We start from the raw sequence: 26,273 nt of genomic DNA, 5'->3' as shown, positions 1-26,273 counted from the left end.
AAGAACAGATTAGAGGTATAATTCTCTGTTATCTAGATGGCTGCAGGGTGACCACCATTAAGTTTTGTGTCAGCATGCAGACTTGGGTGCATGGAAATAGGGTACCACAATAGCAGGGGTACCTCCAAGAAAGAATCTTGGAGTATTTATTGGTACATAGTCCTGACTGGAAGCAAGCATTAAAAATCTGCCAACTTTTTGAGGCAATTGTGTTGCCTAAGAAACCACAGATCTGAACTAAAATAGCCTTATACTCTTTGAGCTTTAAACAACAAACCTTAAATGAACCATCTATCATTTTAGTCAATGCACAGAATTCCAAACTGTAAATGTCACGGTTTATTTAGTTATTCATCTGCTGATGGGCATTAGGTCTGTTTCATCATAAATAAATAAATAAATAAATAAATAAATAAATAAATAAATATTCTAGATTAGAGGAAGGAGAAACTGAGTAACTGTCCTGAAATGACATTGCTTATATGAAAAGAAATTTTTTAAAAAAATTTTGCTTTCTCCCAAGTTTGACATTAAAAACGGCTGAATCATTAGGATTAGAATAAAGGTATAGCTATAGTTGCTCCTCATTTTTTTCCTGAGAAAAGTTAGGTATCTAATAAATTCTGATAAGTTTCGATCATATCTGGAATATACTACATGTATTTATTACTTACAGAAAATTTAAACATTTTTATATTTATAGGATCATTTAATTAAACCAATAATCTTTCTGTAAAGTCAAAAAATCACCTTTCAATTTATCTTTCTTAAAAAATAAATTCTGGGGCACCTGGTGGCTTAGTGGTTGAGAGTCTGCCTTTGGTCCAGGGCGTGATCCCAGGGTCCTGGGATCGAGTCCTGCATCAGGCTCCCCACCTATGTCTCTGCCTCTCTCTCTGTGTCTCTCATGAATAAATAAATAAAATCTTAAAAAAATATATTCTGTTCATTTAATTAATACACATATTAGAGCCATTGCTGTGTGGAGAATATAGTACTTGGCTTTGTGGAGAATATATTGAACTTAAAAAATAATATTTTTATCTTAATGCTTGGTGAGGTTTTTTTATATGACAATGGATGAGAGCTTCTGAAACTATTATAAAATACTAAATTCTCTAAATTGTTATAGTTTTGGAATTCTGTGGATATTGATTGAGAGAAAATGGCTTAGGGAAAAAATAAGGATTTTTTCACAGCAAGGCTCCCAAATAGTTCCTTTGTCAAACGCGAATCCAGCTCTTATTTGTGTGCCCTTTTTCGTCATCATTTTTAAAAAGATTTATTTATTTATTTATTAGAGTGAGAGAGAGTGAGCAAGTCTGGGGAGGGGCAGAGGGAGAGAGTGAGAAAAACTTTAGCAAACTCCTCAGTGAGCTTGGGAGCCTGATGTGAGGCCCTATCCCATGACCCTGAGATCATGACCTGAGCTGAAACCAAAAGTTGGTTGCTCAGCTGACTATGCCACCCAAATGCCTCAGCTTTTTGTCATCATTTATGTTACCTGCTTAATTCTACTATCTTGTCTTCTATCCATCAAGTGCACAGCCTCACAGGATCTCAAAGACACCTCTTCCCAGCTCCTTGGATCATTCCTCACCTTGCAGCTACTCTGGTATTTTCTTGCTTATGTCTCAATTTTAATGGAAAATTAACTCTATGCTGTATTATTTTCCATTCTCAAACTTAATTACACTTAGATTATGGATGGGAAAGAAGAAACAAGAAGAAAGAAGAGTGTATTTTTTAAAGTTCAAGTGGAGTAATTTGCAGGGATATTTTATAATTGTAATTGTGGCCAAGGGTCACATTTTATGAATATTTACCTTCTCATTAAAAATATACTGACTTTTATATTATTTTTATTTAAAAAATTTTTTCTTTTTATATTATTAATAAAATTATTTGACATACTCTGGGGGTGTAGAATGTGAATATTACAATGAATCATTTATTTATCTTATTTTAAATAAATAACCATATTTTCTCCAGTAAACTTTTAAACAAAAGAACCCTCAAATTCATTTACTTTAAAAAATTTAAACTTTTTAGTTGATAAACCCTGATTATAATAATAATTAACATCTATCACATAACCCATTTTCATAAAGTAGGATTATTAACGTCATTACTTAATTTAAAAGTCTTATCATTTTTTACTTTAATCCCATATATTTTTTATCTTCCTAATGACTTATACCATTGAGACCTATAGGGTAGTCAATTATATTTCAAGGTCAGAGAAAAAAGAATTAAGAAAACAACAGCTCTCAGAACATTTTTAAAAATATTAATTTAGTGGAGAAGATTCAAGCTAGAACCTAGAATACTCATAAAAAGTTGTTATTCCTATTTTTTTAATCTGAACAACATAAAGATATAAAATTAAATCCTTTTCTCTTTAAACCGATTATGACATAATTTACTTTTTTCTAAGTGTATCTCAAATATAATTTAAAAATGCCTTCTGCATGTTTAAATTTGTGGTCAAAAAATAGCAATTTGAGATTAGAGTTACTTAATTGAGTACTAACCTTTGGTTAGATTATATTTCAAATATTACTGAAAGTATTTTGAATCTACAGTTCAACTTTGTATACAGTCTTTTACAAACATTACCTAATTTGTTTTTCTGATTAAATATGAGGAAAGTAAGAAAAACTATAAAAACAGAAAAAACAAAAAATGTGTATGCACATTTTATCACACATATGTAACCATTATTAATATTTTGACAAATAAAACTGGGAGTATGCTATATATAATTTTGTATCCTGTTTTTTAGGCAGAGTGGCATTATTTTTACATCTACACTCACACCATTCTGGCATCTATTAGAATTTAGACTGTAGGTATGCAAAAGTAGAAACAGAGACACCATTTAGAGGCTAACAGTATAATCTAGACCAGAGACAGTGGTGGCTTGGAAGAGGGTGCTAGGAGTAGAGGATGATGAGATTCTGGGCATATTTGCATTTTGATAGTAAAATGTGTAGAATTTCTGGTGGATTAGATGTGAAGTATGAAAGAGATGAATCAAGGATTGATCTTCAGCAACTGGGTGAATGGGATTGACAATAAATGTCAATGTTAAAAATTTTAAAGAAGCTTATAAATAAGCCATACACTACTATTCTATCTTATGATTTTGCTAAAATATATTTAACTATTTTCTTGTTGGATAGTCATAGCATGTTCATTTTTCACTGTTAAAATTAAGATGAACACCTTATAATTAAGTCTTTGACTACATAGCTGATTATATTCTTAGGATAGAGCTCAAGAAGCAGGATTTATTTAGTCAAAGATATATAGATACTTTAAGTTGATGTGTGTATGTGTTTGTATGTGTGTTTAAGGCTATGAATATTTTCTTCAGATCTGTATTTACATCTGATATATATATATATCTGAAAAGGTATATAAGAGCACCTACTTGGGGAGTCTGGATAGCTCAGTCAGTTAAGCATGGGACTCTTGGTTTTGGTTGAGGCTGTGATTCAGGGTTATGAGATTGAACCCTGCATTGGGATCTACTCAGTGGGGAGTCTGCTTGAAATTCTCTCACTCTCCCTCTGACTTTCCTCCCTCAAACAAATAAATAAATCTTAAAAAAAAATAAAAGGGCACCTGCTTGACCCCATTCTCATCAGCATTGGATATCATTAGGTATTACCATTGAAACACAAATCAAAGCCAAGAACATTTGCCAGATAAGGAGAGGTCACTTATTTCTGCATATATTAATTGTATATGTAAATATACACAGTATACATGTATGCATATCTGACTGTATGGATGTATATGTACACTATTAGAAACCTATTTTATAACATGTTTTGGGTGGAGTCTTTGTCATTTGCATGTTCAGTCTTCTATTGGCTCCTTACTCTTAGGTCACTTCCAACAGTTAGTTGTATGCTGCCCCCAGGTGGTAGCAAGTGCTTTGATTTACATGATCTTATAGTCGGTTGACAAAGCCTGTGCTTTTGCTAAGATCTAGATTGGAATTGTGAATTTCACAGGATTTTCTTTTTTTGTAATTAATAAAAATATTAAAATAGCTGAACACAGCAAAGTTCATATAGGAGACTGGCTGATTACTATAACCTTAAGAAAAAAATTTTGTGTACAATTTGGGTACCTCTTATTAATCCTTTACTGTTGTCTTATCTCTAGACTCATTATTGTAGTTTGTTTAGAATGGTCCCTTATAGTTTTCTTAGAAGGCCTCTAGTGGTCCAGTGATTGCCTGAATTCCAAAATGGCTCACAGTATTATTATGAGATAGTCATTATCTATATGGCTTGAGACTTCAGGCCAGTCTGCTGTTAAAAATGTTTATTTTCCTCTTAGGTACTCAGACTTGGATGGCAGTAATCCACTTACTATGCTTAGAGAAGTACTAATTAGAGATGAAAGGAGTTTACTTTTCTCCTGCTCAAACTCTCTTATCTCCCCTCTTGTGGTATCCAAGCAGAACATAAAGAGAATCACCCAAGCTTTTCTTCTTCCTCCATCTATGGCTAAATCTTAGATAACAGTATTTTTCCAGTTCACTGTATTAGAAATAGAACCTATCGATTTGCTTCTTTTTGCAGAATTCAGATCGCTACAGACTCCTGCCTTAATAATACAAAACACACATAATCAGTTACTGAAAACACAGACAAGGAGTAGATGAGACCAGGCAATGGGTAGGTCAGTTGTCTTAGCATTAGTTCAGAGATGTTCCTTTGATGATGTAGGAAGAGTGGAAATATGGCTGTCACACCTTGGAATCTCATGAAGACCTTGAACATCATGCTAACAGTATGATGGTCCACATTGTGGACCAAAACCTGTATATACACTTTCTGTAATCCTCACAATTACCTGGAGATAAATATGTGTGTGTGTGTGTGTGAGTGTGTGTATTACACAAATATAAATATATAATGAATTAAAGATCAGAGTTATTAATAAATTTGCCCAAAGTCACATGTCTGTAGGATGTGTGGAGTCAGCATTTCAACTCAGGATCTGCTCAACTTCACAGCCCATCCTATTTCCAGTATACTATTTTCTTTCAGAATTGGGGCATTTTGTTCTCTCTGATGTATTTTTTAGAAAAGCATATTAGTTAAAATATCTAGAAATGGAAATTGGAATAATTCTAGAAATGTTTTCATCTGCAACTGTTTAGCTTTCAGAAGCTTATCTTCTTGTGCGGGTTTGTAACTCAGCCTGTTCCAAGTTCAGTTCAGCATTGGTGGCAGGAGAATGCCAAAGTGAAGCAGATGCTAAGCTTTGGGAGGATTAATGTTCTTACTTTGTGGAATAATACTAGGCATATACTTCAAAATTCAACCTCGTTTTCTCCTGTTATTTTTTTGTTTTTGTTTTTGTTTTTGTTTTACCCCCTCTTCTCTCTTTCTGGAACACATATCAGTGTCAGAAGTCAAATATATGGATTTGATCCTCTATGGTTCTTACATTTTCTCTTATATTTTTTTTTGCTTGTTTTTGATTCTGGTCAAGTCTGTAGGTTTAATTTTTCTGTTTAGATATTTTATATTACTCATTTTTAATTTCTAAGAATTGCTTTTAGTTCTCTTTTCATAACATCCTTTTTAAAACAGTTTTTGTATCTTCTCAAGTTGCAGTTTTCTGTTGTGTTTAATAGACAATATACAATTATCTAAGTTCTCTTTTTTCTTCTGAGGTCTTTTTTAAAGATTTTATTTATTTATTCTTGAGAGACACAGAGGGACTGGCAGAGACAGAGGGAGAAGCAGGGTCCTTGCAGGGAGCTGGATGAGGGACTCGATTCCCAGACCCAGGATCACACCCTGAGCCAAAAGCAGAAAGTCAACCTCTGAGCCACCTAGGTGTCCCTCTTCTGAGGTCTTTATGCATTTTTCCTGTTCCTTTTTTTTTAATTTTTAAAAATTTATTTATTTGAAAGATAGAGTGTGTGATAGAGAGCATGAGCAAGGGGAAGGAGTAGAGGGAGATGTAGCAGCTCAGTCTGCTGAATGGGAATCCTGATGCAGGACTCAATTCCAGGACCCCCCCCACCCCCCGAGATTGTGACCTGAGCCAAAGGCAGATGCTTAACTGACTTAGCGATCCAGGCGCCCTTCCTGTTTGTTTCTGTTGCTCCCCTTCTTTGATGTGGGGAGCTATCAAAGACTATGTTTCATAGAAATAGCCACAGTAATATTTCTAGTCCCGCAAATGCTTCCAGAATCTTGCCAGTCTAATATTAAGAGGTGGAGTCTGTTTTTATCTCTTTGAAATTGCATGGGCTTTTGTGACTACACCTGTGAATAGCATACGGAAGAGATGATACTGCATGGGTTTTAGCACTGCTCAAACTCTCATATTTCCCCTCTTGTGGTATGTAAGCAGAACATAAAGAGAAACACTCCAGTTTTTCTTCTTCCTCCATCTATGACTAAATCTCAGATAACAGTATGCATGACCATAAAAGGTAACATGGTTTCTGCCTCTTCATTCTCTTCTCTTGCTCTCAGCTTCTCTTGAGTTTCTCTGTCAGTGTTCTCTGTTGGAATCCAGCCATCATTCTCTGGAGGCCCAGGCCACGTGGTGAACTCTGTATGGCTCTTCTCAGCTAACGGCCTCAGCTAAGGTCTCAAGCAACAAGCCAGCATCCATCCACTGTCAGACGTGTGTGAATGAGCCTTCAGATGATTTCACACTGTAGCCTTCAGCTGAGCCTCCAGTTATCAAGGAGCAGAGACTAGCAGTCCCTGCTGTGCTCTGTCTTATTACCTGATCTACAGAATTCATGAATCTAATAAGTAGTGGTTTTCCACCACTGCATTTTGGAGTAGTTTGTTCTGGTAGGATTTGTCTGATCATTCACATTTAAAAATGAAGAAAAAGGAAAGATGTGATAACTGGCTTGCTTTCCTTTAGAATGAAGGGCTGTGAGCCAGTTGTTGGGCTGGGTGACTACCAGATGAATATGCTGGTCTTTGTTGTGTGACATACTCATAACCTATTTCTCCTTAGAGAATTCACCCAATTCCTGTTTGGCTTTAGTTTGTTTTATGGAATAAGTTCTTTTTTTTTTCCCCTTGTAGGTAAATGTCTGTTTACAATGGGTTCTGCATGGGGATACCTGGTGGCTCAGTGGTTGAGTATCTGTCTTTGGCTCAGGGCTTGTTTCTGGGGTCCTAGGATCAAGTCCCACATCAGGCTCCCCAGAGGGAGCCTGTTTCTCCCTCTGCCTGTGTCTCTGATTCTCTCTCTCTCTGTCTCATGAATAAATAAAATCTTAAAAAAAAACCCAAAACAGTGGGTTCTGCATGGTAGGGAGGGACAAGTGGGTGTGACTGGTCATTCTGAATTTCTGTCTTCCACACCTTGAGTTATGCTGCCCTATATTGTGCCTTGTGTTTTCCCATCTTGAGCCTTTGCCAGGTGTTAGAGCACCACTGCTCTTCTCCGTACCAGTCTTCCACACATACTCTAGATTGAAGGCTGGAGACTCCTCTGCTGTGTTTTGTCTGAAGTCTTCCTTCTGTTAAGGATCCCTCTCCCTTTATTTTTGTTGTTGTTTGTTGATTCTTTTTCTTAAAATGGAGTTTTGATAGGGGAAAGGAGGGTCATCTTGAATTTGACTTTGGGCTGCCTTGAATCAGTTGTCTGTATATTTTTATAAAAATCTTTCATTTCATTCAAATTTGAAAATGTGCTTCATATATACAAGGGCTATGCCATATTGTTCCTCATGATCATTAAAAGTTTACATGTCTCTTCAGCTCCTTCTTATTCCTCATTTTGTGTATTTGTGTCTTTAATCTCATTAAGCTTGTTGGGTGAGGGTGCCCTAAGTTTTGTCCTTTTAGATTGAATAGTCCATTTGGGCTCAAAAATCTTGTGATTCTTGGATCTCTAGTTTGTTGTAGCTGAATAAGCATTTCTACTTCTAAGCTATCCTTTCTTTGTGCCTGAGCAGTAATGTTAGAATTCTCTATACCTGACCTACTTTCCTGTAGGCCAGAGTGAGGTAAAGGGATTAATCTTGTTATTACTTACAACTCATTTTAAAGGAAATATGAGGTGAGGACCTTTCTTTTTTTAGAAGTTTTTTTTTAGAAGTCTTCAATAGTAAGGCTTGAGGTAGAGGGTATAGGAATAGAGAGGAATAAAAGATGAATTAATATTTTACTGTGTAAGATTAATAGTATTCTTAACAAAAAGGGGTTAGGGTGGGAGATCAGTTTGGGGAATGTGAGAAAGATTATAATTTCAATTTTTGGCTTTATTTAATATGAGAGGATCATAAGTTTGAGGAAGTGTATAGTTGGTTGCAATAACGTGTTGTAGTAAAGTATTGTCAAAGATGTAAGGAATAGATGAAGTATCTTGAAGATGTGAAAGAGCAGACAAATAGGTGGAAAGATCTAAATTTGGAAGGCAGAGAAAAAGGAGGTAGAGAAAAGCAGGACTTAGAAAAGTCCTATGTGAAGAATTTTATTGCAAGTATATTTAATGATGTCAAATACCCAGAAATATTACCTAGTAACTTTGAATCTGTGCTGAAAACTTTAAGATATTTCTGCATATGCTTAGATTATACGTAGAAACTCTTTAAGATAAGACAGTTTTCAAAGGGAATATTTACTCAACAAAGAGTGAACGTTTACTGTTTCCAAGGACATCTTAGTTCATGGGAGAGTTAAATTTTACATTAAAACTTTTTCTCAAAAAAAAAAATTTTTTTCTCACCCCCCCCCCATTTTTCTTTGTAACATTATTTTGCTTTTTTCTTTTTCTTTTTTTTTATTTATTTATTTATTAATTTATTTTGCTTTTTTCTAAAAACAGGTCAGAAAATTAGCTACTGTTAATAAGTCAGTCAGAGAAAGACAAATACCATATGATTTCACTCATATGTGCGATTTAAGAAACAAAACAAGTGAGCAAAAGGGAAAAAAAGAGACAAACCAAGAAACAGATTCTTAACTATAGAGAACACATTGATGGTTACCATAGTGGGGGTAGGTGGGAGAAATGGGTAAAAGAGGTGATAGGGACTAAGGAGTACAATTACAATGAGCACTGGGTGATGTATGGAAGTAAGCAAGTGAATCACTATATTGTACACCTGAAACTAATATGACACTATGTGCTAACCACACTGGAATTAAAAAGCAATAAAATTGAAAAAATTTCAAAAAATTAGCTTTCGTTGATTTGAAAAAATAATCACCAAGGTGTATATACCTTCAGTTCATCAGTGAGCTTTCTCCTTCGTGCCTGGCATACAGAAGAGGCTGGGCATTAGCCACTGGTGTGTTGTGTCCTTCCTGTGCTAGGAGAATGCTGGAACCAGAGGTCAGATTTCACACAGCAAAGAAAAGCAAGCCTTCAGTTTATTGAGTGATTACTGTGTCTGGCTCTGCTGGATACTAAAAGTATATTACCCCATTGAATCCTCACAACAATCTAGGACCTATGCAGCATAATTTTTTTCCAGATTAGGAAAATAAGACTGAAGAATGCCAGTAATTTTCCTCAGCTAAGAAATATTAAAGTAGGACACTGTATTCAGATCTGTTGGCTCTAAAATTCCTACTCTTTTATTATATCTGGCATGTGGATGGAGAGTGAACATAGTAAATAAAGATTTTTGCTTTGGGTAAGCCACAAAGGGAAAAAAAAGATGGTACTTGATAACCTAAAGAAATTTTATTTTATTTTATTTTATTTTATTTTATTTTATTTTATTTTATTTTATTTTATTTTAAGAAATTTTAAGAAATTTTAAGAAATTTTAAAGAAATTAGGACCATCCAGGTATTTCTGAATGGGAAGCCATGATTCTTTTTTTAAAAGATTTTATTTATTTATTCATGAGAGGCACAGAGAGAGGCAGAGACAGAGACACAGGCAGATGGAGAAGCAGGCTCCCTAAGGGGAGCCTAATGTGGGACTCGATCCCAGGACTCCGGGATCATGACCTGAGCCTAAGGCAAATGCTCAACCACTGAGCCACCCAAGCACCTCAAAAGCCATGATTCTGAAAATGCACCAAGATGAGAGAGAATGAAAAAGAAGAAAGGGTTAGATGAAAGATGGGAAGATGTGAAGTTGGATAAACAGGGCACAGGAAAGTTAGTTACTAATTTTAAGGTCTAAAGCATGTAAAACTTAAGTTGCTATAAATCTTACTGTGCCTTTTCTCTTATTGAAAAGACCCTGCAAAACTTGCTATGCAAGAGATTAGTGTTGGATATGTTAAAACTGTGTGCAAATTACGTGTAAGAACTATGTTAGAACAGTATGTAAGAGCTGTGTGTCCTAATGGTAGCAAATGTCAAAAGCATCTCACTTCCCTGAGAGGGGGCAAGTCTGTGGAGATCCTTAAGGATAATGACCTTAATAAACCAATCTGTCCTCTTTGGTCTTTGGTAGAGTTGCTGGCATTCCTATAGACTTGCTGAGATTTGAATAGCTCTGTGGTCCTCAAGCAGTAATACTACTGGTAGTACTCAGAAAATTTCTCTTTGGAATGCTGTTTGGGACAGTCCTTATATTTTAACAAGTGACTAAGGCATTAAGTGAGTACCTAGGTCAAATTAAATGTCCTTACAAGAAAGTGTTTTTGTTGTTTCTCAGGTGGTGAAACATTCTAACAAGGCATAAAAAGTACCAGATGTAGATGATGTGTTGAGATTTACGTTAGCCTTAAATGTTCCAGATACGCTTTAACCAGAGGGTACATAAGCATACCTCTATGATATTATAATTCATATATTCTTCTAGTGATAGAAAAAGCGGGGTATTTATTTTTTAAGCTCTGTACTACTGTTTGCTGCTTATTAGAAGGAAAGTATATTAAAAGAAAGATTTCTCCCAAACAAAACAAATAAAACTCCAGGGCAGTTACCTGGTCTTTTCAGTAGATTCTAATGATAATAATGTCCATAACAGTGGGAAGTGCAGACTTTGAGAATTAGAGATTCTCATTTGATGCAATTCTTTTTCTCATGTGAAACCATGCTCTCAAAGTCTTTGACCATAATGTGAAAAACTGTTTTCTCTGAAACAGTGATTCTTTATGTGGGGGAGTGGAAAGTGAAGCCCTTGGATATTGGAGGGCAGTCAAGAACCTATTGATATTGTCAATATTGTACATATTTGCAGTTCTGTATAGATAGATTTCAAACTCTGTTTAAGAATTGTGTTGAATTTTAAGTATTTAGAAATTGACCATGGAGATCCTGTTGAAGAATTTCTTTAAAGTTGAGTGATTCATTATATTATAAATGAGTTCCCTTCAGCCATTCCATTTGGCTCTTTTCCTCCTCTTTTCTCAAGGCCATATCTTAATTTGTATGATCACAAAATTGTACGTTGCATGTACTTAAAAAAAAAAGTTAGCAACTTCAAAGACCAAATGAAAATGAAACTAGAAGTGAGATCCTGTAAGAGAAGAGAGCCACGCTAGGAACTTTTTTAGTGTCTAGGGATTAAAACCACACTTGACACTTTCTTTTTTTTTTTTCTCTTGACACTTTCTTAATCTTCTCTTTGTATTAATTTCTGAGACCTGGAACTGGAGGCTTAATGGTATTATTTCTACATTGTAATTATACTAATAAACATCTTTGTCCATGACCTTGAAATTTATAGTGCAGCAGGAAAGATTTATTGACTTATGCTTTGGAAGAAATACAGGATTATTGCATAAGTAGGTTTCATGTTAAGCACATGTACTTGCATACCATTTATTCCAGTTAGTTTGAGCTGTAGCTTGTCTTTTTGTTTCAGAAATAGAGAAGGCTCTTGTTAAATCCAGATTCCTGAGAGATCTTTGTTATATTATCGAATCTACTACAAAGTAACTACTTTACCTTGAAATGTGCAAAAGGAATCAATAGGCCTACAAAACTGTTTTTTAAAAAAATATTTGAAACAATATTTTTTCCTGGTATCCTGAATATCAATGCATATGACTTTTCTGGGTATCTTTCTTCCTTTGGTTTTTGTTGCAATATTAAAGTCCCTTATAGTTAGAGGGCGTTCGGGTATTTTGGTTTCGATTTCTTTTTTTTGTCCCCTGCTCTGGCCTTCTATTTGTTTGTCTTGCTTTTTTGTAGAGAAGTACAGCTTCTAAGCAATTTTCCTTGGGGTGCCTTTACTTTTCATCTTAATCAACTTTCCCCATGATCTCTGTTTCCTTTTCACTGAAGTTTAAGTCCACAAAATTTTTTCTTTTTTAAACTTTTGGTTATTAAATGCAATAGAAAGTCCAGATAAATCTACAGTGGGCACGCACACGTCAGATCCACTTCTCAGTGATATTCTAGTCAAATCTCTTTCCCCTCTAATTTGACCTTCTCTCTCTGTGGTTGGCATTCGATCTTTGGGCACTCCATACTGAAATGAGGTCATGTTTTCATCTGAAATGTACATTTCAGTTGGAAAACCACTATTTTCAAGTATATGTAAACTATTTGTAATTTTGTGAATGATATTCATTTACATTGTGCCACATAAAATATATAATAACTGAAGTTGATTTCTGCCACTGTTAAGTGAGAGTTTTTAGTTTAATTGAGTTGACAATATGCTAAAGTATTTTAGGTAATATAAATATGCAGTTTTATAATCTTATGACTTGTATTTCTCAGAAGGGGTTCTTGGTAATTTTATAAATCTCCATCGTGGACTATGGCTTCAGGGACTGTGTACATTTTGTTAGCATTTGTCCTTGTATTACGTATGATTTTGTTAGCACCCTGCTAAGTAATTTGCAGCTAATACCTGTCTTATCTATTTTTCAAAACAATTTCTGAGTTAAATATTATCATTCATAATTTGCAGATGAGGAAACCAAGGCACAGAGAATTTAACTTGCCTCAGGTCATAGAGCTAGTAATTGGTGGAAAAAGAAACAGAACACAGAGATGATGATTTATTGATGATGATAGTAAGTCTTTTTCTGTTAGAAAAATTTTCTTTGAATGCACTACAAAAATGATCCAAATTGTATTGTTTAATTACAAATATCCCATGGTTAACTATGAAAATACTATTTATTTGTTGTTTCAAAGGGTCCATTTTAAAATTAGTAAACAGTACATTATAACTTAAAGGACTAATCAAAATTTATTTACTCTCTGAATGTGTTTTAGTTTTCATTAATCTGAGACTCTGGTGGTTTTGTTTCAGAAATAATTTAATTTAACTTTGATCAACTATAATCACCAACTTTAGAATATTACATTTGTAATGGAATGAGCATAAATATAAATATCTCAGACTTTGGAGGTAATTATCTAATTATATGTTTATATTTCTGACATGATTATGTGGAAATGTTTAATTCATTTTAGAGGTAAATTTACCCCTATGTAGGGCTATGTATACTAAATCATTATTCCATTCCATTTATAGGAAACATTTGATTAACATGCTTGAGTTTTATTTGGAAATTTGTTAACATTTCACTGTTATGTTGTTAACATGAGATTTCAGGAAACACTAGTATTTACTGATCTTGAAAGACTACATTTTATTTTAGTATTTTCACTTTAAGGGTTGTCTAATGAATGACTTTGTTATGCTTTGGTCTTACGGAATGCCTGCCAAGTATTATTTACTATGTTTTAATTAAAAATGTACATAAGGTAGTATTAACTTCTATGAAATTAGAATGCCTGAAACTGTAAAAGGTAAAGTATGTTAGTCAGTTTTGTCTTCTGATAGCCAAAAACCTGGCCAAATTCCAAAATGTATTTAGGGAGGTATTGTAATAAGGATTATTGTTAAGAGTACCAACAAGGAAAATTTCTGTGATAGATGAAACAGGAAACACCTTTAAAGTGGTTTTACCTTATTTCAGGAGTAAAGTCAGAGTATCAAAGCAGACCAGAATCATCAACAGTGTTTGTGTGATGGAAATAGAATTTGTCTGTTTTTCTGATCTGAATCCTGTGACATAGAGCAGACATAGAGTCCTTATGGAATTTAGAAAATCATTTATCTCTAAAGGATGTGGATTTAGAGCGTTTATGGCTAAAAGTCTTAAAATGAAACAATTTTAGGTATGGTGTGGGTTTGACAAAATCCCTGGAATCAGATGGATATGTATTATTATGTGACTATTAACTTGAGAAATACAAAGCCCCTTCCTGCCTATTCTGTGAAAGGGAAACAAATCATTGAAATCTAATACTCTTCTTTCCCAAGGAGTTAGATAAATGATAGTGATTAAATATAACTGCATATTTGATATGCATTTGATAAAAGGTTATATAACTGATTAATTTCCTTTTCTTGTTTAGTAGAGCACATTTACAAAATCAATTTCAATTACTATTATGATATCCTGTATATAAATTTAAATTAAGGTTTTGTGATGAAAGTTGATCTTATAAAAATTGTGACAGTTGCATTGTTAACCTAGAGTTTATATATAATATGTTGAAAATAATGGAAAAATACTAAGAGTATTTCTGTTGTCATTTTGGTCGCAAAATTTAAACTTTAAAAAATTGCAAAATTTTAAGTGTAAACATTAATATATTTGCATGCATGTTAGTAATGTATATAGTATATCATAGGTGTATTTACAAATATGGTATCATGTTTTATTAATTTAGAACTATATCATGGCCATTTAAAAATGTCAATTAATACAATTTATTCTTAAGGAAAAGAAAAAGAACAAAGAATTGCTTGAACATATTTTCCCTTCATTATATCTTTTTTATGTATCTAATATATTAAAATAAAATATGCATACACTAAATATAAATCAGAGAAGATTTTGGAAGAAAATATTTCTTATAAATTATAGCTGTACATATTAGTTTATTTTTATTTTTAATTTTTTTAGTTTATTTTAATTTGTAGTTTGCAACTCTATTTTTCTGTAAGGTAATGATACACTTTTATCATATTTTTATACTGACTAAAATCACTGACTTGCTGTGCTTTTAATAGTTAATTAAAATCCATTTCTCTACTGATGATCTAATATTAAATCAGGCTAGAAACTGATTTTCTGAAGTATCCACTAATGATGTTATAGCTGTGTAAGTACTAGAGTTGTCATGATCTTGGGATCGTGAGACTAAGCCCCAGGTAGGGCTCTGCATTTGGTTCAGAGTCTGCTTGAGGTTCTCTCTCTCTTCCTCTTCCTCCCTTCTGTCCTCCCCACTCCCCTGCTCTCATGGGCACATGCTCTCTCTCTAAAATAGGTAAATAAAATCTTTTTAAGAATCCTAGAATAAATTGCTATATGTAGGAATAGAAGTGTATCAGTTAGGATATGCTTCGTAATGTTGCAGTAACAGGTGACCCCACAATTTCAGTAGTCCTACAAGAGACTTCTCATGCCTTGTATGTACCCACTATGGACAGCTGTGCTTCTACCTATCTAGATTGCATGGATTTCTCACTCTGAGTGAGACTGATAGAGTATCCCCTAGACATTGCTGTTCTTGTATCTACTAGGAAGGGATATCATTTTACTTCTATCCACATTTCTTTTTTTTTTTTTTGTCCACATTTCATTGACCAAAGAAATGTGCACACTCCTGAACCTGATAAGATAGGGAATATATAATCTTCTTTGCAGAAGAGACACCACCAGCTACATGGTCAAACCAGATATCAGTGGGACAGAAGAGACAGGAGAGAGTATAATTTTTTCCTCAGAGAGGCAGAACAAATATAATCTACTACAATAACTGATTTTTAAAAACTTTATAAATACAGAAAAGGTGAAGACTCTGTTTTCTAGTTAGCCATTTGACTGAATTTGGCATAACTACATTTTATCACCTGTAGCTCTTTTCCCATTTGCTAGAAGGGTTGAAAAGAGGGAACCATATATATATTTTTTATTTTTATTTTTATTTTTTAAAGGACTTTTATTTTTAATTAATCTCGACACCCATCATGGGATTTGAATTTACAATCCCAAGATCAAGAGTTGCATGCTCTACTGACTGAGCTAGCCAAGCACCCTGTGGGGAACCATGTATTTAGTTGGCATTTTTCTCTCTTGCTCTAGAGTTTTTATTAGTCTAAAAAGAAAAAGATTATTCAGAGTATTTTACTATTTTAAAAACATGAATGTTCTAGAGTATATAGACTCTGTTAACCACATTCCATGAAGCATTTTCAAGGCTCCCGAAGCCATATGCTTGACATTTCAAGGAGTCACCACTAGATGGTGATCTCGCTCATTTAGAGGGATAGAATAGCTGTGTGTTTTTCTTCAAGTGAATGGGTTGGTTACAGAGGGATCGAAAATGTAAACTCTTGATAATTTTGTGGGAAGCTCTTTATAACCAAAATGGTACCATTTGTTGAGTAGGTGTATATACGTGTGTATACACACACCCTCACAGGAAAATTCCCTTTGAAACAAAGCCATAAGATAATGTGTTTTGCTATACTGTTACTTCCCGTGTGTGTGTGTGTGTGTGTGTGTGTGTGTGTGTGTGTGTGTGTGTGTTCAACTGTCATTACCCAAATATGCAAGTTTTCCTAGATCCAGTTTCTCAAGAAATTGCACTGAGCCTTGGGCCCATCTCTCTGCTTTTCCCTAATACTTTGTTTGAAATTGCCAACTGTTGCTGAATCTTTAACACCATCTTTATTGCTCATCTTCAGTCTCTTTTTCTGTAATTATTAGGAGGAAGAGGGATTAAAAATTACTGTCATGGGTATCACATAATGGGAAAGCTGATACCAATCCATTTAGTTATTTAGAAATAATAACTTAGTGATTATTCCTAGTGGTAACTTTTTTTTTAAACCTTTTTTTTTCTTTAAAACAACCCAACATAGCAACTAAGTTGTTTTTATTTAAAATAACCCAACACAATAACTACTTTGTTATTGGTAAAATGTGAAAAGGACATTTTAAAACTATAGGCCACAAAACAGTGTACTTCTTTTTTTTTTCTTCCAAACAGTGTACTTCTTAGAAAACAATCACTCAGTTTAGCTGCTAAGCAACTTTTTTGTGCTCCTAAAATAATGTGTTCTTTTCATCATATATTTCTGCTGTAACTTGGTTTATGGCTCTCTGTCATAGGATTCAAATAACTTACAGGATTTTGTATCGTTATTAGTAGAAATAGAAAATATATGACTAGAATGTTTTATTTATATAAAGTAAATATTTAATATTTACTCTGCTTGAGTAATGTAAACATGAATTTGATATAATATTGTAGCATACTAAGGAAGACTATGTGCTACAAACTAGTTCTTTATAAAAATTCTTTTAAATCTAGTATATCACTGAATACTCAAAGGTGAAATCTTATTAAACCTTTGTTACATTCCAGCTGAAGATGCAAATGAACTGTTGTAATATAGCCAGAGTGATCTTGTGCATTTATTTTTATTTGGTAGTTATGGTTTGTATCTATGATCTCTGAGACCAAGGTTGGAGAATGCCGCTCTAGGTTGGGAATCCCGCAGTGGCTTCCCATAGCTTTCTATGACAATAGTTGGCAAGTACTCAGTCATAGAACAATTCTTTGAACATAATCTTATACAAAAAGCTCATTGAAAACATTAAAACACAGTCTGGTTGAAAGAAGGAAGGGAATTGGGAGTCCATTAATTCAATTGTTGCCCCAACTTATCTTGATGCACCCCTGTGGAATACTGTATAAAAATTATTTGCAAGATTAAATGTCTAGTTTTCTGACGACACCTGGCCTACACGTACCTGTCTAGTCTTCTCCTGCCATTCTCAGTGGCATCCTTCAGCCATGCCTTCCCTCTTGTATTTCTCAGAACATGCTGTTTTATTCTGCTAAGAATGATCTTCATAACATTGAACACTCAGCTTGAAAAACAACTGCTTTCTAAGTCTCTTTTCATCTTTCTAGATAGGAAATCATTTCCAAGAAAAGTATATTCTTTGTTTTTATGTATTTATTTAGTTATATCTCACCCTGCCTGGTTTTGAACTCTGGCTCTGTGTAATCTTGGGCAAGTTACTTGAACTCTGTGCCTCAGTTATCCTTATATGTTAAGTGGGAATAATTGGGTTAATAAGATTAGTACTCTGGAAGTGTCAGCTATTATTATTACTATTACTATTATTGACTTTGGCATGAATAGGCATGATTACAAATAGATACAGTAGAGTCACATCCTATGTTGAGATTAGGTTTTAGGATCAGCATATAAGGCAAAAATCCTATACAATCAAATGTGTCTTTTTTCTTTAGGGAAATCTAATGGAATATTTGAAGTTATTAGTGGAAAAAGGATTAAGCCATTTTGTTTATTTTCATCCCTTCCAGTCTACCCAATTCAATAAACTGCTCCTATTTATTTTTATTCCTTTAAAAAGTCCCTTCCGGAGTGGCCAAATTAGAGGTGACATATTATACATAAATCCAGAATAGCCAGGTTTTCCTCTATGTTGGGATATGTTGCCATTTCTTCAGTTGCACACCAAACGAGGTTGGTGTACATTCAGGGGCCAAGTGGAATGAAAGTACATTTTCTGTATTGGAGACTCACTCTCACTTTTACCTCCTTATTAGAGTATTTGCAGTATCAGAGACATGTGAAGGCAGCCAGGTGAAACAGCAGGTTTAGTTGTAGTTGCCATTTGCTTTGTCTGTGTCACCTGTTCCACGCTGGCTGTAGACAAATGTTTATGACTTGGAGTGGCATCAGAAGTACTCGATTTGAATTGTTGCTCTCTCTTTCAATTCCTTTCCCTTTCCTCATCTCCTCTCCCTTATGCCTTACAGGGTAAGTGTTATGGGATTCTTTTAAGTCAAATGCATTTCTACTCTCATATCTTTGATTAACAAATAGCGATACTAATGACTAATTCTTCTGTTACTATAATATTATAATACAATCTGTATGGTGTCAGTTCTTTAAGTTCTTTAGATTAAATTAGGCACGTAGATGACTTTCTACACAGTAGCTAAGATCTTTTTTACCAGGTCAGTTTGGCTACAAGTGTTGATATTATAGAGCTTGATATATGTTGTGATAGTGTGGAGATCCTGTAATAAATCTTTAAGAAGTTGAGGTTATCCTGGGCAGCCAAATCTCAAGATCTGCAGGGAAAGTTCAGTGCTATTGTTGCTAACACATAAAGGAAAGAGAGAACTCCAGTGCTTTTCAAGGTTGAAGAAAAGCAGTGTCCTAATGAGATCTGGAAATGTATAAAATTCTGTACTTTAATGGTGTGCTATATAATTCATCCTTACTTTACAAATATTTATTTCTTAATTTCATTAGTACATTTAATAAGTGATGATAGTGATCTTGTTTTCACACAGGGGCCTGGAATTGTGCATGCTTTGATTTTTGACGTTGAAAGTGTGCTGTTACATAATACCAAAGCCCTTATTGAAACTTATTTCAGTATAAATAGAAAGCAGCTATTTAAATACATTGAAATACGTTACCTTACTTGAGAAATAGGTGAAATATTGATTTTACATTTCCATAGGGATTTCCCAGTTAGGATTTTATGGAAATACTGGAGAGATGGTTATTAATATCATTGTAGTGCAAGATAAAGAATAAGGATTTAGAGTGCTATGATTTGGGCTCACATTTTGGCATTAACTCATTCAGCAATTACATGACCTTGGGAACATTACTTAACTTCTCTGATTCTTAGTTTTCTGCGTGTAAAGTAGGAATGATAATGTGAACTATCTTGCTGGACTGTGAAGAATCAAATGAGTTAATGTAACGATGAGACGTTTATATGATGACAATCAAATGGTTCAGTTCTCATTCAAGCTATTTTTCCCATCAGGATTTGGGGAAAATAAGTTATAATTGCAAACATTTATTGAATGACAGGCATTGTTCAAGAACAGGCCTACCGCCTTCATACAACGGTAGAACGCTCTAGATAGTGCATGTTAGTGAAGGTGTTGTGTTTAGAACTCTCCCCCTCCTGAATGATTATACTTCTCAAATTAAGATAGAAATCAGTGGTATAATACTTAATGAATGAAAATTCATCTGATGAATAAACTTTTAACAAAAAATTTGGACTTTGTTTTATTTACATTTATGTCTAAAAGAACCTAAGTTTATTTTTCTAATTTAAATTTGACCTTCAGATTATCTTAAATTGATTTTTACTCAGCTGATATTTGATATACTTTTATTAATATTATTTCATATATAGCATATTCAAGACAGTCATTTAAATTCTGTAGCACAATGAAAATACTAATGTGAGGGTATTTTAATTATGACATAGGATTACTTAACCTGTTATTCAATTATATCACAAAAAGAATTCTTAAAATTGAAAAATTCTTCCAACAATAATTTCTTTTTATTTAAATGTCAGCAACCCAACTATATGAAGCCCTTTATAAATTATTCATATTTTTTTCAAATTCTTCTTAGTAGTTTTAGATAATTCTCAAGTGATGTGTAAAGAGCATTTAATCCTAAATGATATTTCTCTACAACCTAATTCACAGCTTGACTCATTAAATTTTGCCAGGGAATTCAACAACTTTCTGGACCTTCACATAGCTAAGACCTTCACACACATCATGTGTGTGAAGTTTTTGGGACTTGCTAGGGGTGGCTGATAAGGTCCAACAGAAGAACTTATGTTCTTAGGGATTCACTCAGGGAACTTAGAGGCCACCTAAGAGCTGATTCTGTTACAGCAGCAGCATCATGGTGGTTGTCACCTGCAGCCTGTCTCTGTTTCATAAGGCTTGTAGTGCAGCTAAATGCAGCTTATTTTTTACTCAGTGAAAATATTACTGCCACATTACTGCTTACATGCCATGTGTCACAGTAAATCTAGCTAACCACTTGTCTATTCTGTACTTTCTGAGTGTATTTTCCAGTTGAGAGGGCTCTCGTGATTCTCTTTATCATCCTCCTTTTTTTGTCATTTGAAATGTGTTTTAACTATTTCTCTCCCACTTCACCTTATTATTACCTAACACTTTTAGTCTACCAGAGTTTTGTAGTATATATGTAAGGTTTAGGACAAATAGCATTCAATATACTTTGAGCACTTGTGTGAGGTTCTTTTCTTTCCATTAGATTTTACTATTGATCACTTTCAGTTAGTTTACTGGGGAGGATTAACTTTTTGCTTTTATTTTGATGGAATATAAGAGGACATTTACCAAGGAATATATGAGAATATGGTACTAGTAACCATAAACTATTATACAACAAAAATCTTACAGCAGACTTTGAAATTTTAAAGGTGAATTTTCATTGCTTATTTGCTCCATTTTTTGATAATCATTTACCATATGGCCTATTTATAAAAGTAACTTATTTTATATTTGGTTTGTTAATTTCCTTTTATCTTTTTCAAGTGTGATAGAAACAATTATTTTAAAAAATTATATATGTTTACCATAAATGGTGATACAGGGATAATATAGAAACTCATATGTTGCTACATATAGGTGGGGATTTAAAGAAAACTGTAATGACACTACATGGGGAAGTATAAGTATTGCATTAATTATGCATTTTAAATATATGTAGTCTTTGGTTTATAGGACACTTTAACATCTGTTTTCTTTCTAGATATATGAGTTGTAACTAGAGTGTTATTTATTCAACCCCCAAAGTGGGTGAGGTAGTTTATCTTTGCTGTAGCTTATAAATATGTCACTTACTTTCTATGTAGCATTTTTATTGGAAAATAATAAAAGTGTTCCTAAGGAAGATAACTTAAAATTGCAGAACTTTTAATTCAAACTATTCATCTAAAGTAGAGAATACTAAGAACAGAAATTTATCCGTATATTAATTTTGCCACATACCAACATCTTTTACTATCGTGTACTTATTGTAAATTGTCTAATTGCTTATCTCACAGACATTCATGCTTTATTGTAAAATACAGTATTCTTTAGTTTCAGCCCTAACTTGTGTGCACTGTTGTAAGCTTGATGGTTGTATCATTTTAACTTTATACTTTCTGTGGCAGCCAGCCAGTGTGGTCGGTGGTGTGGTCGACCCAGCAGCTACACAGTTCTTGATTTATAGAATTTTCTCTTTGTCACATTATTAGAGTAGGGCTGAAGACAGCGTTGTTTCCTTTTGCAACATTAGTTTTAGTGCCCTGAGATGTTCCCAATTTATCACAATCTAGGACTGTTTATTCAAAAGTTAGAATCAGACGCAGTAAAGTTTAGAAAAATATGTCATAGATGTTTTTTTCCCCTGACCTAGGAAATGTAGCTTCATTCTTTATAACACTTATGTTGTTGTCTTGCCTTTCATTTTGTATGACTAACTTTTATACCAAATTGAATAAGCCATTAGCTTTTAGTCTGTAAGAATGTGGATCTGTAGATATTTCCCATTAGACAAAAGAAAATCTATAAAAGCGGTATCTCCTGGGGCTTAGTCTTCCTCGCTGGCCTAATGGTCTAAAGCACTGCTACACTGTACCCTTATGAGAAAGAACTATGTGGGATGATTCCCTTAACATCCAGAAATATTAACTGGAGAGTTATGCACATCCTTTCAGATAACTTTAGCTTTTGTTCTAGACCACAGTTATTAATCAGATATTCTGATTCAGGGAATTCATGTTATAAATTTTATATTTTGAAACTGCTACTGAACTAAATGACAAACTTTGTATATGTTCTGTAGTTTAAAATTCGAGTTTGCTGAAACAGGAGATAACATATTTAGGTCGCCATGTTGTTTTGATAGATTTTTTTTTTTTTTTAAAGAACTTCTCCTCAAAAAAGATCTCTACTGATGATGTTTGCACAACTCTGTGGATATACTAAAACCCACTGAAGTGTACGTTTTAAAAAGGTGAATATGTGGTAGGTGAATTATATCTCCACAAAGCTGTTATTAAAAAAATTTCCGCTGCTCAAAATATTTCATAGATGCAAACTAATAGAATTTTAATTTATATTCACAATTTAAAAAGTGCTAGCTTTAATAAACATTTAAAGCTTTATAAATATGAAATCATGTGTGAATTAAAAAATAACTTGTGTTCTTAATGAATAGTAATGCATGTTTATTATGGGAACTTCAGAAACTACAAGGAAGAAAAAAGACATTTGAAAAAGTGTGTAGGTCTTTTAATATTCGCATCTACTATATATTCTATCCCTAAGCTTTCCCTATATTTTACTACTTTCTTGCCAGCTTTCATTAGCAATAAATAGCTTTTCATGACCACCTTAGGAAAACAACCAGATGTAAAAACATCTTCTTATAAGTAGTTTAATGAAACCATTGCCTCCCAACCTCTACCCGCCTGGACTACGAGAGGTGTAAATGGAGGTGAGCAATAATACCGTTATCCAGAGAAATACAATACATATATTGCAGAATAGCTTTGGATATACAGTCAATTTGGGATTTTGTTGTAAAAATTTGCTTTAAAGCATTTTGGTTTTAAGGTGAAAACTCAATCTTTGGCAGAATTGTGGCATCAATTCTTATATAGGCAGAATATTATTCTGTCTTTTTAGAAACTCTTGTTATCATATTTAGCATTAGCTTTCTAACAGCTAAAATTGTTCACAGCATAGTTTAAAGATAAATGCAGTATCAGGCTTTGAATTTTTTTTTTTGTAAATATTAAGACCTGAGTACAAAATGAGGGCTGTACTGTGGATTAAGTGAAATATCTCAAGGCTGTGCTGTTCTGATAACTGAACCTGAAGTGACCTTTCTCAGACACAATTACAGAGCTGTATGTTTTTCCTTTAATTTCATCAGGGGTTTAATTAGTATACAAATAAAACTTCCCTTATCTTCCTTTCTACCTAATTGGCTTGTCTTCGCTTATATATGAAGTATGTGAAAGTGGGCTGTAATTAGGGTGACCGTGTTAACCTTTTTTCCTCAAATGTACTGTTGCCTAAAGGCCTCAAGGCCTAAAAACAGTGCTTTGGATTATTGCTTTGCAATCACTATGGCTGTCCCATAGGTTTTCTCATGAGCAGAAGGGCTTTGGGTGCTGCAGGTTCCCACTGCTTAACAGGATCTTCATTCTTCTCCCCACTAAATGTTTATTGATTATCTCGCTGTTCCAGGCTCAGCCTCCAACAACTTAATATCAGGTGACAGTCAGGAGAGTTCTCCAAGTAATTAGAGTTGAGCATTGGGGGAACAATTAGGAGCAGAGTTATTAAACTTGATTTATCCTATTCTCTCCTGAACAGTTTCTTGGATATCAGAACATCACACTTCCACAATCTACCCTGGTTGAGAAATTAGTGGCTAACCTGCTGCTTATCATTGTTGCCTTGCTGCCTAGAGGCACACCCTCTTGGTTTCAGTCATTCGGTTGGAAATATTAGAGTCCATAAAGTTTATCATGGGTTTTAATTAGATAAACCTGAACAGGAGAAAAGAAAAGCTGAACTTAAAGTTTTATATAAATATATAATATATGCTGTATATTATATATGGATAGGTACATATGTATATACATTATATATACACACATATAAATATGTTTTTCTTTCTTTGAAGCTCGTAAGGTGTTGAGGTTTTTAAAGATTTCTACTTTTGTCATCAAAAACAAAAAGGGTGAATATTAGGGAAAAGATATAATATTGACCCATTTTTTATGTCTTGGTGTTTTATGTATATGTTTGGGACCCACTGATGTAGATAGATTCCATTGTAATGTACTCAGCTCTTTAAAACGGAAATCCTGTGTCTGTAAGTTCTGTAACCATGATTACTGTCTCTTCACTTTCACATTAAGGAAGTATGACCTATACCTCTTTGTTTACTCCATTCTTTTGTTCATTTTCTGCAATTTCAGTCTTACAGAGAGCTACACCCAGCTATTCTGAAATAAGGCAAGCTTTAGGAGATGTTGGTGGGTCCCTGCCATTGCCCCTGAGACATGAAAATGAAAGCCAGGAGAAAACAAGATGTGGATATATTGTGAAAATTCGAATTCTATTAGCTATATGGTCTTTGAAAGGATGTACATGGGATTGCTGAGAAGTCAGGTGTGGTTTTATGATGATGCCAGAGTTATGGGTTTCTCTGACTGGACCAGTGAGCTTCACCCAGGACAAGGCTGGAGAAAAAACTGTGTACCTCACACAAATAGCCACCGCTAGTTGTGAGAGTTAGTGAGCAAGAGAATTTCAATGGATGGCACAAATCCATTATTTCTGTTGGAAAAAGAATTCGAACTTTATGCATACCTGGTAGTGAATCATTAGTTTTATCTTCATATCTGAAAAATAGCATTTTTTATTAACTGAAAGATGTCAGAAATCCTGGCTTTAAAAGGACTCAAATGGATTTTACTTTTTTAAATCAAGAAACCTCAGGATACTTCAATGCCTTTAAATATCTTAACAGTGGCACAAAATACCTAGGTTTGCATGGCCTTTAAAAATCTGTTCTTCATTGTATTTCTAAAGTTGGTTTGAATCAGTGACTATTCTATGGCAGAATATTCTTGATCATTTGTTAATACTAAAGATTAAAATATTATACCTAATAAGTAATCACAGTTTGCTTATTTTTAATTTTTTAAACTGTGGTTGTCTGGAAGCAGCTTGACTGAAAAGTGAAAATACTGCATTTAAAAACTTTTAACAGGGACACCTGGATGGCTCAGCGGTTTAGCACCTGCCTTTGGCCCAGGGAGTGATCCTGGAGTCCTAGGATCGAATCCCATGTCGGGCTCCCTGCATGGAGCCTGCTTCTCCCTCTGCCTGTGTATCTGCCTCTCTCTTCTCTGTGTCTCTCATGAATAAATAAATAAAATCTTAAAAAAAAAACTTTTAACATTTTAAAATACCTGATTTGACTGATGATTGCTTTCAATGTACTAGCATTTAGAGAGTGAGTTACTTTTTTTAGCTCCATGCAGGCAGCTTGCGTTTTCTGTACTACCTATTGTGAATGCATTAAGAGAATACTGCAGAAAGAATTTTAAACATGAAATTATAGCATCTTTAAACATGAAAATTTAAATATGAAATTATATTACAGCATTATTTATTGGACATTTGAAACATAGTTGTAGATATTAATGTGTGGCTAAACTCTGAGAAAGAAGGAAAAAATATGTGTGTGTGTGAACCAATTGCTCACTGTATAACAAATTTAGTTGAGAAACCAACAAGCTCATATTCTAGAAATTTCATAGGCAAGAGAACAAACAGATTTTTAGTGCTAAGGGATCCTGTGATCCCTGTGTTATTTTAAATGAAGTCTAGAAAATACTCCTTTAAAATGTGAGGTCTGATTCTAAAGCCCTAAAGTTCCAAAATAGA

The 26,273-nt window shown here is 33.9% G+C and overlaps 1 protein-coding gene across 15 annotated transcripts in view; it reads left to right on the top strand.

Annotated features, from left to right (window-relative positions):
- Positions 1-26,273, top strand: part of CCDC171 (coiled-coil domain containing 171) — a 397,884-nt gene that overhangs the window by 188,547 nt on the left and 183,064 nt on the right. The window lies entirely within an intron of this gene.

The sequence above is a fragment of the Vulpes vulpes genome, chromosome 12 (assembly GCF_048418805.1).
Source record: "Vulpes vulpes isolate BD-2025 chromosome 12, VulVul3, whole genome shotgun sequence".
Classification (NCBI taxonomy): Eukaryota; Metazoa; Chordata; class Mammalia; order Carnivora; family Canidae; genus Vulpes; species Vulpes vulpes.
Note: the sequence above shows the minus strand (reverse complement) of the source record. Positions and strands in the feature narration are given on the sequence as shown.